Genomic DNA, 14638 nt, shown 5'->3' on the forward strand with positions numbered 1-14638 from the left:
CTTGTCCATGCATGTCGAATGTCGCGAACGGCGTAGCGATGGCGGGGCTTTTTCCAACTCCTGTGGTGTCAACTTTCGGACCCATGATCAGCCACACATCAACGATTTCACGGCACGACCGACAGGAACTAGCAGTGCGGCTAACTTCTTGCAGAAAAGACACTCTTCTGATGGCGGTATGTCCAGGGCACAAAGACGCGCAAGGATAGGACGATTGCACGGAATTTGTCCCCATGCTCTACATTATATTGTGGCTTCCTTGACCAAGATTGGAACAAAGAATAATACATTGCATGAAACCAGAAACATTTTGTTTTTTGCAGCTGGTATAATGCCTGGTGATTCCTATTGACAACTGTTTTGTGTACGTTTTGTCAGTCACCATTGATTTATCTGTTTTCCCTAAAGCTTCCTTGTTAGAAGTTTGCGGTAAAATAGGCCAACATTGCAATACGAATGAGTATATCGACTTCGAATCACCTGATATAGTTATCAGGGTGTTACGCCTCAAGTGGCTTTTATCTCCTTTTTTTTCACAAAAAGAAGACACGCGAAATATGAAAATCCCGCCATCAGAAGCACGAGCACCTGAGCACAGTTCGCAACCAATGTGCCTTTACAATTGATTCCCTTGCAACAACGACGGGCATCTGTACTGCGGACGTCCAGCGCGATGATTCTGACCACTAAGGAGCTTAAGAAAGCATGTCTGAAAAGCTTCCAGGCGGGCTAACAGAAAGGAATACTCCTGCCCCCACTTTATGCCACGCGGGGTCCGAGGCGGTATTGCTCCAACATAATCGACAGCTCGTTGCGTGGGTTATTGTCTTTGCTGTAAGTGCGCGCACGTTTACTCCCCGCTCTTTCAGCCCCTCACTCGAGCTGAATGAGGAACAAAAGTGAGGAACAAAAGTTCCCCGGTGAGGAACAAAAGTGCCACCAGAACAAAGCTGAATAACCCGTCCAGATGCGCCACCAGCTCTGACCAGAGGAGTTTAGACTGAACAACTAGAACAAAGAAATAAATTAATCAAGGCAAGGTTCAGATTCAATTTCAAAAGCGAGAGTGGCAAAAGCTGCTCCAGTGCACTGCATATGCCACCAAAATGTGATCCGGTGATCATGTCACCATCCTGCGACGACTCGTCACATTGGGACGTTGGCTCAGTCCCCCGCATGATGTATTGCTGCTGCCACTGGCGCTCAAGGCTGGCGCAAGCACTATTTAACAACGTGACTCTGAGGAGTTTGTTCCCTTAAGAACGCAGACAAGATGTGACCATAACAGTGGAATTTGTGGGAGGGGGCTTTTCACGGCGACCTAGCAAGCGGCCCTCAGCCATCGGGTGTCCCGCTGCATCCCGCCGCGTCACCAACGTATACGGTTCGCTGCTACCAGGGCACGTCATAGAGTAGCGCCAAAGCATATACGCCTCTACTTGGGATCTCCCTAAAATGCGGGCACAAGGCTCGACGGCATTTAAGAAGGCACTCATGATTCACGCCAACTGGCTGCTACCAGAACGAGGAGCAAAGCTTGCGACAGAGTTAGACCTCACTTGAGATGAGAGCCAGCTGCGCCGTATCGCGGAGGGTTCGGAGCATTGCTGGTGATCTACGATCTACGGAGTCGGCACATACTTATCCGAATACTTATCCGAAAACCGTTTTTTTTTTTTTTTTTTTAAGGGAAGTCGCGCTGGATATGCTCACAAAGACGGACACATAAAAAACGCAATTTTTTCACGTGAAGACGGCGCGCGAACAACTGATTAGATTCTAAACAAGGCGAAAACATGTACTGGAAAAAGAATGGAACAACAAATACCGGAGAAAGGGGAAAGGGGAGTCACAAGGATAAAACGTGAAGATAGCGGGCGTCAGAATCGGCACGCGTGCTGTCATTAAAAAGATGTTTCTAAAAAATTGGTCGCCATCCCGCCCTCCGGATGTGATTGATTGATTATTAGGTTTAAAGCGCCGACGCTACGTAGTCGCGTTAAAGTGAGGAGCGCCGTAGTGGAGGACTCCGGATTAATTTTGACCACCTGGGGATCTTTAACGTGCATGCGCCGAAATCTCGAACATACGGCCGTTTCTGTTCTTCGCCTCGACCCGAAAAGCGTCCGCCGCGGCCGGGAGTTGAACCCGCGTCCTTGGGCTCAGCAGCACGACGCCTTAGCCACTCAGCCCCCCCTGCGAAAGTGTGTGTCCAGCAAAGCTGTTGTAAGCCGCTACAAATGGGGATGGATGAGGCTATGAAATGTTTCTCGTCGCCTCGGCGGGCTTGTCGCTGGCGCTCGGCTAGTGTCCCTAGATAAGAGTACGTAGTGTCGGCACTCTTTTCTAGTATTGTTCCGTGCCGCCACCATGATGATTAGTCAGTTCGCATTACGTGACATTTGTTTACACTACGACGGTTCACGGGGAAACGTCAGAAATAGGGAAACGCGGGAAACGCCTGTGTGCACGAGACTTTGACGCATGTTAAAGATCCCTCGTTTAATATATACGGTTCCCGTCTCAGAAGTGCCTTCACTGCATTAAACCCCAATTTGAAAGGGTGCCCCGCATCTGAGTACACATAAAAAAAAATTCCTCCCCCGTTGACTAAAATATTTTTTTCCTGCTACAGGACGCCCTGGTGTGTACAGGAGTGACCAATTCGGGAAATTATTCCATTACCCTCTAGCATAGGTACTTCCAGACAGCAAAATTTACACCCGTGTTTCAGCAGGAGCGCTGCACGGTATTCCCTGTCAAGTAAAAACGAACAAAGGGCGCAGTCATCGTGGATCAGTTAACGTTTATTGGCGATAAATTGTTGTCTAGAAATTCAGTGCTGTTTAAACAGCGGTGCGGTGTAAAAATAATGTTTCCAACCTCTAACGATTCGTAGGCGAAGTAACCTTCTCTAGAGATTGGCACACCGCCAGGGCCAGAAATTGAGGGAAGGATTTGTCCCACTTCCGGTGTGAGCAAGTGCAACAAAAAGACCACACCGGGGGATGGTGAACGCACGGAAGGAAAAAGGAGGAGAGGGAAGAACGAAAAATCCCCAGAGGAGCACACAAGCGGTGGTGGCATGAAGTTTCGCATCGCACGCAGTCCGGGAAACGTGTCGTGCGCCGTGTATGAGGGAAACACCAAACTCTTCGGCAGCACCCGCAGAAGGCGAGCAGGAAGGAGCAGACGGCCGACGCAGTTTCTTCTCGCAGAAATATGCGTGAAGTTGAGTATCACCAGGACCGCCGTTTCGGCAATGCGATTCCTCTTCATGCTCTGGCTTCACGAACACACTGCCAGGATGGTGCCGCCACTGACGCTGATGTCCTCCCGGTCGAAGCATTCTTGTGGCGCTGAGCCTGTGCCCTTGGGTGGTGCGCTTGACGCGGTCCTTGGCAGACGACTGCAGCAAACCGTGAGAGGTCCCCAAGCGCGAAGAAAATTTGCGAAAGCATCTCGGTCATAACAGCTCTCGCAGGCTGGCTTCCACCCATTTATCGGCTCACAGCCATTCCGTTTCAGACATTTTATGCGGTCCAGTGGGGTGTTCGTGAAGTCGTCATCCTCGCAGTCTCCAATGTGCAGGTTGCTACCCGGGTGACTAGAGACACGTGCAACTCTGGTCCTGAGGTTTGGCTTCCCGCCCCGCTCAAATGTAGTCTCTATAATCTGGGGGAGTCCGCTTCTGGTGGCTACGGTTCCGAGGACGTCCACTCTGTTTTCGATCTTTGCGCCGAACTCTGCGGAGCTGAGTGCGACTTCCTCGATGAGACTCGTCAGCTCTCCTGTCGTGCGGTGGTTTTTGTCGCGAGACTCCCGTGGCGATGAAAACGGCTGGACAGCTACTTCGGCAGCCATTTTCAAGTTCCGCGTGCTCTTCGGGCCAAATGATGAGGTGCTGCTTTCTTTCAGGCTGTCGTCTTGTTCGGAAGAACACGCTCGGTTCGCAGTCGATTCTGCCGCTGCTTGTCCAGCTTTTGGCGAACGCCGTACAGGTTTCACGGCAGGCCCGCCGGGAGTGATGGCGTTGCTTTTTCCAACTCCTGTGGGGTCTACTTTTGAATCCATAATCTGCCACGCGTTACCGATTCCACAGAACGTCAGAAGTAAACTGGGCGGGGATCTCGCGTCTTGCTGCAGGGTCACACTACGATGATGATGGCGTCATGTTCGTCACACATACCCACTCATGGATTGGACAATGGTGCGTTATTTCCGTCTTGCATTACAAAGTAAAAGGCTTAAAAATTATAAGAACCTAGATTGACAAAGAGGGATCATCCACAGCATTTTGTCGTGTGTTGCAGTATTTTTGTATAGCGTCTAAAGATTCTATTGGCGGTGATTTTTGTAAGTTTGGAGTCGCTTTATCTGCTTTCCGTCCGGCTTTGTTGTTGTAACCTACTACTGTAAACGATACTAGTATTGTGAACAACAGCACCTAATATTGTAAATAATAACCAAGGGGAGAGGATGCAAAGGAATTCATCACCTTGAGAGCGTCTGCATCGGCGCACGCTATCTTGACGCCAATTGGCAGAGAAAAGTAAAGTGTATACCACTCTCTCTTTTTCTCTTTTATTTGTTTGTTGTTTTTATATTCTCATAACAGAAACGCTCAGCTCCATATCAGGCGGTAAAAGCTAATGGGTGGCTTGCTCCCGTCACCTGCTATTCTGGAGTCTCTTTTTCGATGAAAGCATGCACCGCCCGATCAATATGTTATTCCAAAGTCGAAAAAATATATGTGTCCCGCATTCTGCGTATAATCTTTGAAAGGCGCTCGACGTAAGCAGCTCCCATGTTCTCGGGCTCAGTTTAGAAACTGGCAGGCGTTCATATCGCCACTCTCTATGTTTACTATCTCGTCTCGTATGAGTTTTTAAACCAGCCACCAAGTGTTAGCGGCTTCGATCCGTTGTCCGCGACGCAATTGCTCGCACCCGTTCTTAGCTTAGTGTACCTAAGCACCTTTTCTTAATTCTCAGGAACTAAATTTGACCGCGTGCGAATAGCAAGCCCGCTATGCGAGCGAACGAAAACGATGTCGGCGATTTAAGAGAAACAACTTGCCGTGGAAAACAGGACAACGCCTGTTTCCGCGCCTTAGGGGCTTTTATGGCGAGCGGTAGTGGTGACTAATTGCCCTGGCGGGTATAGCCTTGCAGACTCATGCCGGCGATTGTTTCGCCAAAGCATGCAACTTTCGCGGAAAACGTGTCAATAGGAACCGACAAGCGCGTTGTCCTGCCGGAACTGCAAGCGGCGACAGCGCACAGCTCAACGGTTGTTGTTGCAACATTTATTGGCTATGATATGGCTCTAGGCCATGGAGGCGGGAGGGAGTGGGTGGGTGGTATGTGACGTTGCAGCCAGTGGTCACCTTAGAGAGCGGAGCCCCTCTTTTCAAGTCACAGCGCAACGGTAGTGTTCGATTTGTGTGTACTTAAATAGAGAGATTTGAAATTTAATTCAATCTTTACTTTGTGTGACCGGTCGCTTGGATTGCTAAGCTGGACGTAATTATTGTGTAATTCGGGTTTTATCAGAGCGCACTTCTGCGTCACAGCCCTACTGTGTTTTCTGGAAAATAGATTAAATTAAATCTATAAGGCCCAACCCAGCACAGTGAACGCTTTACTCCGAGTCAATTCGCCTGGTGGGTGCGTTCCAGACATCTCAATTGAGGATGTTGTCGGCATCATCGTCATCACCATAACCATCATCATCATCATACTCTTCGCTCGAGACAGAATTCCGCCGGCTGCTTCGGTTTTCTCCAGTCCGGCTCAACTCCTTGTCGTAAGAAGGTGCTAGCTGCCGGTGGTGTGTGCAGGTGTGTCTGGTTCTACTCGAACCTGGAAAACCCCAGTCGGAAATAGCGGACCCTACTGCCGCGAAATGAACTGGAGCAAAGGTGCTGTCTTGGACGCGCATACAGATTTCGCGAACCGGAAGCCCGCTGAAATCCTTTCAGTGCTCGATGAATATCCCTCTCCCATCGCGAAGACAGGCGACACTTTTGGCTTCTGACAATCACTGCATGTTCAGTTTTCTTCTTTTTGTTTCTTTTGTATCAGTAAAACGGCTATTAAACAGCTTGTCAGTACGGTTTTATTTATTGAACATCCTTTCGAGTTTTGTTCCCGTGCACAGCTGATCTTATGGCTATACCGCATTTATCGAATTTCCTTTTATAGCAAATTGTTGTGCCACCGCGTTGACTTCCCTATTGATGCTTAGCTGTCATCTGCAGAAGCGTTGAAGATGTAGCGTTCTCTCTCAGTGTAGTTTTCGTTATTGACACTAAAAAACAGCGCTAGGACGAGGACGTAAGAAGTGATAAACTAGAGCAGCGCTCTAGTTTGTCGTTCTTTACGTCCTCGTCTTTGCGCTTTGTTTTTGTGTAAGCAATGTGCACCCAACTAGCCCTACGCCAAGCCTTAGTAGTTTTCGTCTTCGTTTAGACAAGCTTTGCGATTGTGTTTGGGATTGCCAAGGTACGTCCCCATTCGCGTATTTTAGTGGGAGGCTCGCATCCTTCCTCCGATTTCTCGCTTCAAGGTGTTGACACTATAGGCATACCTTCGTGGCCTTTTATCAAACCACCTAGAAGAGTTCCCGACATACATGTGGTTGTGGTCACAGGTCACAGGTCCGGGATAAAAAAGCTGGTGTAGGTATCCTTTCACCTGCGCTTGACTGGGAATTTTCCCTGTGTCTTCCAAATTTCACGCCAATATATTTGGCAGAATGTTTGGAAATCACGCTCGCTCTTCGAATACTCAGCGAAGAACATTCCCAGGTGATCATTGTGACGGATTCTTTTTCGGTCTGCTCCACTCTCTCTTCTCCAACCATTACTCCACTACGCCGATCACTGACGATACTTATACAGGCACATGTCAGGGAAATCCATCTGGTCTGAGTCGCAGGTCATAGAGGTATTGAACTTAACAGAACCCCTGATTATACCTGGCAGGAGTAGCACTGAATGGTCCTCTGGTTGATCCTGTGCCCCCGATAGCCCACGTTGTTGTAACTAGGTTTCGATGGTACAGTTCGCTGGAAAGCTTCCCACCAGACAGTATCTCTGGCTGCCCGACATTGAGCATCTCCGATACTCTTGAAGTGTGACTTTGCGCAGGCTTGACTGGGCGAGGTCACACTGATCAGCTTTCGCTGCCGAACGCCTAATTTGAATTTTTATCTACACCGCGTACGCATATCTCCATCGGCCACGTGCGGCTTTTGTCAAGAGGTTGGAAACAATTGACCATTTTCTGTTGTCTTGCCGGCGGTTCTCCTCCCTCCAAAATCTTTACCTGGAGGTTCCCCTCCGGTGCCTTGGTCTCGCCTTATCGGCGCCTAATTTATTGTAATTTGGGGCATTAGGGCTTGATTGGTACAACGGGGATGTTTGTCACGCTCCTCACTCTTTTGTTGCCGAATTAGGTCGGTTAACTTGTTAGTCAATCGCATCAACCAAAATTATTTTTATTTCTGAGCGTTAAAATGACTGTTGTTACAGCGGTATTGAATTTTTCGTTTTGTTCTAAAACTGTTACCATCACTTTTGCCACTATAATCTATATAAGCATATACTATAAACTGTGTAAGTGAACACTATAAGTGAAACTATATAAGTGAACACTACGAACCACTATAAACCTATAAACTATATTAGTGAACAGTGAGAGACCAGTGACGAAAAAATGCGCGAAGAAACATGCGAAGCCCTATGTCCAATGCCAGGGGGAGGTTATCTACGAGATACCACTGTCTTGTAAGCGGTCGTACGTGGGACAAACAGGGCGCTGCCTCAACGATCCTCTTCGGGAGCACGCGTGCGACGTAAGAAACGCCACAGGTAGCACACAGTCGCTGTACGATAGATAGATAGATATACTGTTGCCGTTCCCTTTTAAACGGGTGATCGACGGGAAATCCGGATACGTTGCCAAATGCCCAGGTTGCTCGCCTCTGTTTGAGAGAAGCCACGTACTGGCGCGATACCGGAACCAGATGTGACGAGAGATTAGAGAAGCCTGGGAAATGCATACCCGGATACAGGATTGCGTCAGCGCTCCCTCCATTGCTCTCACGGGGAAAGAAATTCACTTTCTTGGTGATACTGTAGATAAGTAGGGCTGTGGTACAAGGCTTGCTAGTTGGTACGAATGTGTTAGTAATGCAGATTACTGTACCTTTTAGAACTGATTGTATTTTGTATTCTTTAGTTGTTATTTCTTTCCTAAAGAAGCATATCACGTGTATTCATTGCCCGTTCAGTGACAACAAACTCACTTGTTAGTCAGCGCCCTGTCTGTGTGCCCTTTCTGTAGTCCTGTTTCCCGCGCTGTTTTGTAACTCAGTTATGTACCAACTGGCCGTGTTGCAATCACTTCTAATATCCCTTAGTTTTAATTCGTAAGCATCAACAATGAGACCACAATCAGACTTGGCCAATCCCCCAGAGCCGGTACGTGCCATTGACGTTGTGGCTTGAACCGACCGACCAACCGACCGACCGACCGACCGACCGCACTGAGATAAGAGTGGCAGATAAGTTCACAGCCTTCGATCGCGCACGCCTGCACCAACGTGACAGCTACTGTGACGTCACTGCAAGTTAGGAGTTTTGAAATAGAACGAAAACACAAGCTAGAGGGGCCATGAAGACAAAATACAAGTTTGGTTCATTTACAAAACTGCTTTGTCCGGATCACGATACAAGTTTTATCCCAAACTTTTATTCAAACAAATAATAGATATGTTAAGGAGAACGTGCGAAGCAGTTCGACTCCTTAGCCACTTTATGACGTCACATTATCTTTCTTGTGCGATTGGCGACTGCCGACCTAAGCCGCCGCCCAGAAATACGTCTGGGCGATAGGCTGCAGGCTGGGCTCTCTTGCCCATATCAAGATCTGTCCCTTTATCGGCTTCTGCCGATGAAGGCACTTTAGCCGGAGCACATCCATTGAAATCCTACCCACGAGTCTTGTTTATTTATTTATAGTAAGTGCTCACCAACAGCGCTAGGTCTTCTCTGGCGATGCACTGTGTACATGAGGAATATAAGGCACAGAGAGAGACAACATATAAGCAAGGGTAGTAAATCAGGAACGGGTAAAAATAAATGAGTAGGTATGTACGAAAGTGTAATGTGAACATTGAAGGAGGCAACAAAAAGATTTCTCAGCAAGAGCTCGAAGGTCGTGAGCGGCGCATGCATAACTTAGACAAGAGGAACTGCGAGTTGGGCTTGTTGGTATAGGTTCATGATGGGAAACAGCGCAAAATAAAACTTGGACAAGTATTGTTTTGCGCTCTTTCACATCATTAACTTAGACAAGCATGAGCAGGGTTAGTCTTTCCCGTTAGTCTTTCTTGTCCAAGTTTTGTTTTGCGCTGTTTCCCATCATTAACTTAGGCAAGCATGAGCAGGGTGGTTCTTTTGGTGTAAGACGACCACTCCAAGATATGCGTAATCAAAATATTGTATTTTTCAAAGAGCGCCTAAAAGAAACAGTGTTGTCACAGAAAATGTCGATAAAATGTAAAAACAGGCTGTTGAACGCATGTTGGCATCGGCTAGCTGGCGCCAGGCTCAGTGTTTTATCTACATGAAAGCAGCCATGCGGGCACAGTGGTCTGCTTGACCCTAGCAGATGGACTGCGCTCACGAGACAAGGGCAATCAAATTTTGAATGAATACAGTCGAAAAGAAAAATCAAGTCGCGCGTGGAACGCATTAGTAGGGCAATGTAATAGTGCAATGCAGTACTTCCTACGTAGGAAGCACATACCGCAACTCTAGCAGTACTGACCGACACATCGTACCCGTTTCCCTAACGCGGAACAATTTTTAGCTGAACAAATTTAGCACTTAACTAACGCTAAACGCGAGCTCGCACGATTAACAATTTTGGCTCCTTCCTGTAAAGCGTGCACTGCCACACAAACTATGTTGATGTAAAAAACACAGCTTTACAGGTTCCCAAAGAAGCAATCACTGGACGTTGACTAAAATGACAATAGATTGGGAACATCACCTAAGATAGTGAACAGAAACAGATGTAAATACTTCTTAAAATACGGTACCTAAATGGCATAGCCTGTCATAAAATAAAAATTTTGCATTTTAACGCTAATTTTTTTCCCACTCTCTCTGCGAGTTAGGAGGGCATTCGAGCGGACTCATCCTGATACGTTTGCATGCCGCCTCTCCCGCTCGATGGTTTCGTCGGTTCGCGTCATTAAAGCGGCGCGACAGCATTGTACTGCCGCGAACTACACCTCCTGCATTGTTTACTTATGTGTTTTGTTGCCAGCGTCTGGCTGCCTCATCGAAGTTAGGAGTGAAGCGCGCGTTTCAGTATCCTTCTGTTGTATGCAGCGCAGGCTATAGCATGTGATAGGAAAAGTTCATCGCCTGTCGTCACTAGAATAGAATGTTCCTCTTTTTGATCGCCATTTTTATAAATCTGATTCATTGGTTCTCGAAGGATTAACGTCTAAAGATAAATTCTCGCCAGAAAAAACACCATGGCACTCGATTCTTAGCAGGACACTGGTGCGAGTTAGTTGGTTCATGTTCATGAAAAACCCAAACAGCGCGAACGAAACAGGACCGAGGAAAGAAACACGTAGAACACAGACGGGCGCTGCTGACGATTCGCTGACACTCGCCTGTGAACGTACGTCACGTTGTTGACTGCTTCGTCGCCGCTTGTGTAATCTTTGAGTTATAGCGGAGCACAAGTTCACTCCAATTAACTTTTGTTTCCTGAAAAAACCTGTCTCGTCTTTGGCTGTGTGACAATATCTCTCATGGCTTCAGAAACCCGAAGTTTCCTACATTGGATAGGTCAAAAAATCCACGCGCCGGGAGTCGTCATCTAACAAAAAATTAGGAGACGTACTACTTAGTGAAGATAGATGACTAGCGAAGCCTTTAAGCAAACGACATAGAGGTGACAGAACTTAGGGGAAGGTACGAGCGAATTTTTTATTTCTCTCGATCGTTGGTGGCTGTAAATCTAACAAAAAGAGTTTTGATTCTCGGACACGATACATTCATGCAACCGTTACCAAAAAAGAGCCCGTTCTAAACAACTTCAAGGCCGTACCAGATGTGAAACCGCATAAAGTGAAGAAAGAAGCCCTAACATTGTGCGAGGAGCTCGCGCCGACGAAGCTTGCAAGCTGAGTGAAGAAAAGCACAGGGCTTTGTATGCAAACAGTTGGTCAGGACGCACAAGCCGGGAAGCCCTTTCCGAGCGATTTCGTTTGAACGCAGCACTTGGCAGCATGTCGTTGGGCAGTTTCTGCAAAAGCTGCTTTCGCTCCTGAAGGTTGACGACCCGTTTTTGGTGCGAAGACCGCAAGATATGTCATATTTTCTTGACACTTAGTGCCCTGGAGGCGTCAATGCCTTTTCAGTCGAGATCAAGGATCTATATGTTTTTTCTAGCGCACCCTCCCCTTTTTGAGGTCGTCAGTGAAGGCACCGTTCGTTTCCAGAATGCCTGCGGGGTTAGTGCAAGTAGTTTTATGGAGTTACTGGCGCTCTGCCTCCGCTCGACCTGTGTGGACGTGCTTCACTCAGAAGCAGGGAGTGTGCATTGGCTCCTGCCTAGCCCCCTGCTAGCGATCTGCTGTTGGCTAGCCTAGGCCGCCGTCTTCAGGAAGCGTTCAAGCACAGCTCCATGGTGAAGGCCTTCCAGTTCGTGGACGAATTCTTGGTTATCCGCAGGGCCAGGAGGCACGGCGTAGCAGTGGTAGAGGATCTGTTCGGAGCCTTCTTCTCTGTCCTTCGGCAATTTCTGTTCACCAGGGAGCTGCCAGTTGGTGGCCAGCCGAGGTTTCTCGACCTGGGGCTATAAATCAGTGAGGAGCATGTGTGTTGGGGAGAAGGCACTGCTACCACCCTCCTCAGCCCACTCTAAGCTCGCAAAACGGGGTGTGGGAACGCCTTGTCCAGGTAGTGTCACCACCAAATAGAGGCTATGTTCTGGAACCAAGTATACAGCGCCTACTGGTGTCTGGATACCCTGAGGACCTCATGAGTAGCCTGTCCAACAAGTTGCTGACAGAAGAGAGAGTAGAAGCATGTCCCAAGGCGCGCAAGGTATATAGGACGACGATGGTTGTCACCTATATTCACGGCGTCGAGCACAACTTAAAAAATATTGTGGAGAGTTCAGGGAGGCGTGTTGTGTTTTCTGCCCCTGGAAAGTTAGGCGGCCTTTGCAAGAAGAAGGTGAACTCTGGGGAGCCAAGCCGCAATGTTTGTAACAAGGGACACAAGGCGTTTCATGGAGTGCACGACCGGAGCAGTGTACAAGTTAGGTTCCCTTGTCTTGCGGCAGCTCGTGTTTACGACAAGCTGGACGATGCGTGAATGACCGGCTTCGCGACCTCCCTCGCGAATGTCATCAAATCCGCTACTGGTAGCAATCTATAGCCGCGAACGAGCCCTCGTGCAAGCCTTTGTTTAGGCCGCGTCATGTCCGACATGACACGGTGACCAAAGAACACGCGCGATTTTTGGAGCATTTTCAATGTACGAGTAAGCGGGCGCATGCGTCAGCCAGCTATCAGTGGACTTGTTACCCAAGGAGATAGTATATCTGCGTTCTTAACTTTTCACCCTTTTGTCTTCTTTCTGCCCTTTCTTATATTGCCTGCGCGCAGTAATATTCACCCAGTGGTTAGTCAGCGCCCGTGTGCGCCTCTTAAATCTCTTGTCTTACGTTCCTTTTCTGTGCGCTGTTTTTCCGCCTCGCATAAACTTTGCATGGGGACCCATGATTTTTCACCACTGGATCCAGTTCAAGGTAGTCCTATCACGGTTCTAACGGACAGTAGGTTTATTGAAATACATGTGAAAAACGAAAGACTTGCGTGCGGCATCTTCGGCAGCGCGTGTACAGTCCGAGAATTTTAACCGAGGAGGTCCATTGTGGAATCTTGTAGTCTCTAGAAATTGATTCTTTGGAGGAGGCGGAGAAGGAGGTGGTGGTAGTGGTGGTGGTGGTGGCGGAGGATACGATGGTCTCCGCGGCCTGGGCGGCCCGATTCGTTAGTGCCAGCTGCCCTTCCGGTCGGAGCTCTCCAGGGCCTGAATTCGGAGTTCGGTCGTTGCCTTGAAGCTGAACGGAGATGTTTTTATTTGCTTTTGTTTTCTTTCAGTTTCCTTTTTTTTTTTTTTTTTTTTGCGCTCCTCCGCTCCGGGGTCGGATCGACGGCCCGTGGCCCACGCAGGCCGTCACCCTGGATTTGACCACGCCCGGCTTGGTCAGAGAAGAAGAAGAATAAAAAAAGACGAAGAGAAGGAGCAGAGCGGAAGCACCCGCTCACCAGTACCCTTTTTTCGCCCACAGTCCAGTACAGCGAACTCCGGAGTGGTTGGAACCGCCGCAGACTTCGCTCCTCGTCACGCCAAGCTCTCCTCTAGGCTTGATCATTCTGTCGAGGTTCCTCGTCCGCTAGCCAGCAGTGTTCGAAGTGTGTTGTGTGCTATGGGATCGACCACAGGGGAATACTCTTCTCTCTTGCCTCACATTTCTATTCTTTACTTTTCTCCACCGTATCCTATTCTACCCCACTATATCACATCCCCGGACCGGGTTGTAGGGTTGTATGCTGGCGAACTCCCAGAAAAGTTATTAAAAAAAAAAAACGAATTACTCCTCCCCCTCCCTCTCTATGGCCATGCTCCCGGTGCGAGGACAAGGGAAAATGGATTGTGGAGGCACTTCCAGAGTGATCGCGGGTAGAGGCGAAGGGTAGAGTATGATGTTGATGTGGTGAAGGATATAGCTCGGCAGGGGATTGTGTGGGTTTGGAAGAGCCGGCGTGTCGAAGGTGAGCGGCCTAGTGGATGAGGGAATGGTGCATGGGTAGCGTCGCATCGAAACGAAGTCGAACTACCGAACAGTCAGGGGATCTCGGACGGACGATCTTCATTCATGGGCGTCAGCAGGGGGTGCAAACGGGGCACTTGCCCCCCACCCCCCTAACCCCAGCACAACTGCCCCGCCCCCTCGCTTTCTCTCTCTCTCCCCTACAATACAACGGGTTTACCCCCTCAAGACAGAATCCTGCCGACGCCCATGCCTTCATTAAAGATTTCACTCATTCATTCAATCACGAACAAGGGAGACACATGTATTCCAATGCTCCTAAAACAATTATTTATTTAGTTTTTTTTTTTCTTTTTGTTTTGTTTTTGGCGTGAAACGACAAAGCTGATGACATTTAAGCTGAAGTCCACAAAACTGGGTGGCCTACTACTACTACTACTAAGTGGTTCGAGTGAAAAGGAAAGGAGATGCCTCAACCATCGACGCTGATTGGCTAGCAGGCCGCGTGAGCACGAGCCATGAACTTTTCTTTCCTCCTTGGCACGAGCTGACCCGGTAGTTTTGGCAGTTTTGGCCGAGAAATTGGCCGCGCGAGCATGCGCTCGCCCGGACCAGCGCCTGGCAGCGCGAGTGCTCGTGCACTAGGCAGGAAAACGGAACGACGTTCCGTCTTGAAACGGACGCGTTTTTTGCGGACACACCCGTTGCGTTGCGAAAATGCATGGAGGAATGCGAAAATGACAACCATCGAATCCAAA

Source organism: Haemaphysalis longicornis, unplaced genomic scaffold (assembly GCF_048455015.1).
Source record: "Haemaphysalis longicornis isolate Haplotype H1 unplaced genomic scaffold, Haemaphysalis longicornis Haplotype H1 scaffold_1, whole genome shotgun sequence".
Classification (NCBI taxonomy): domain Eukaryota; kingdom Metazoa; phylum Arthropoda; class Arachnida; order Ixodida; family Ixodidae; genus Haemaphysalis; species Haemaphysalis longicornis.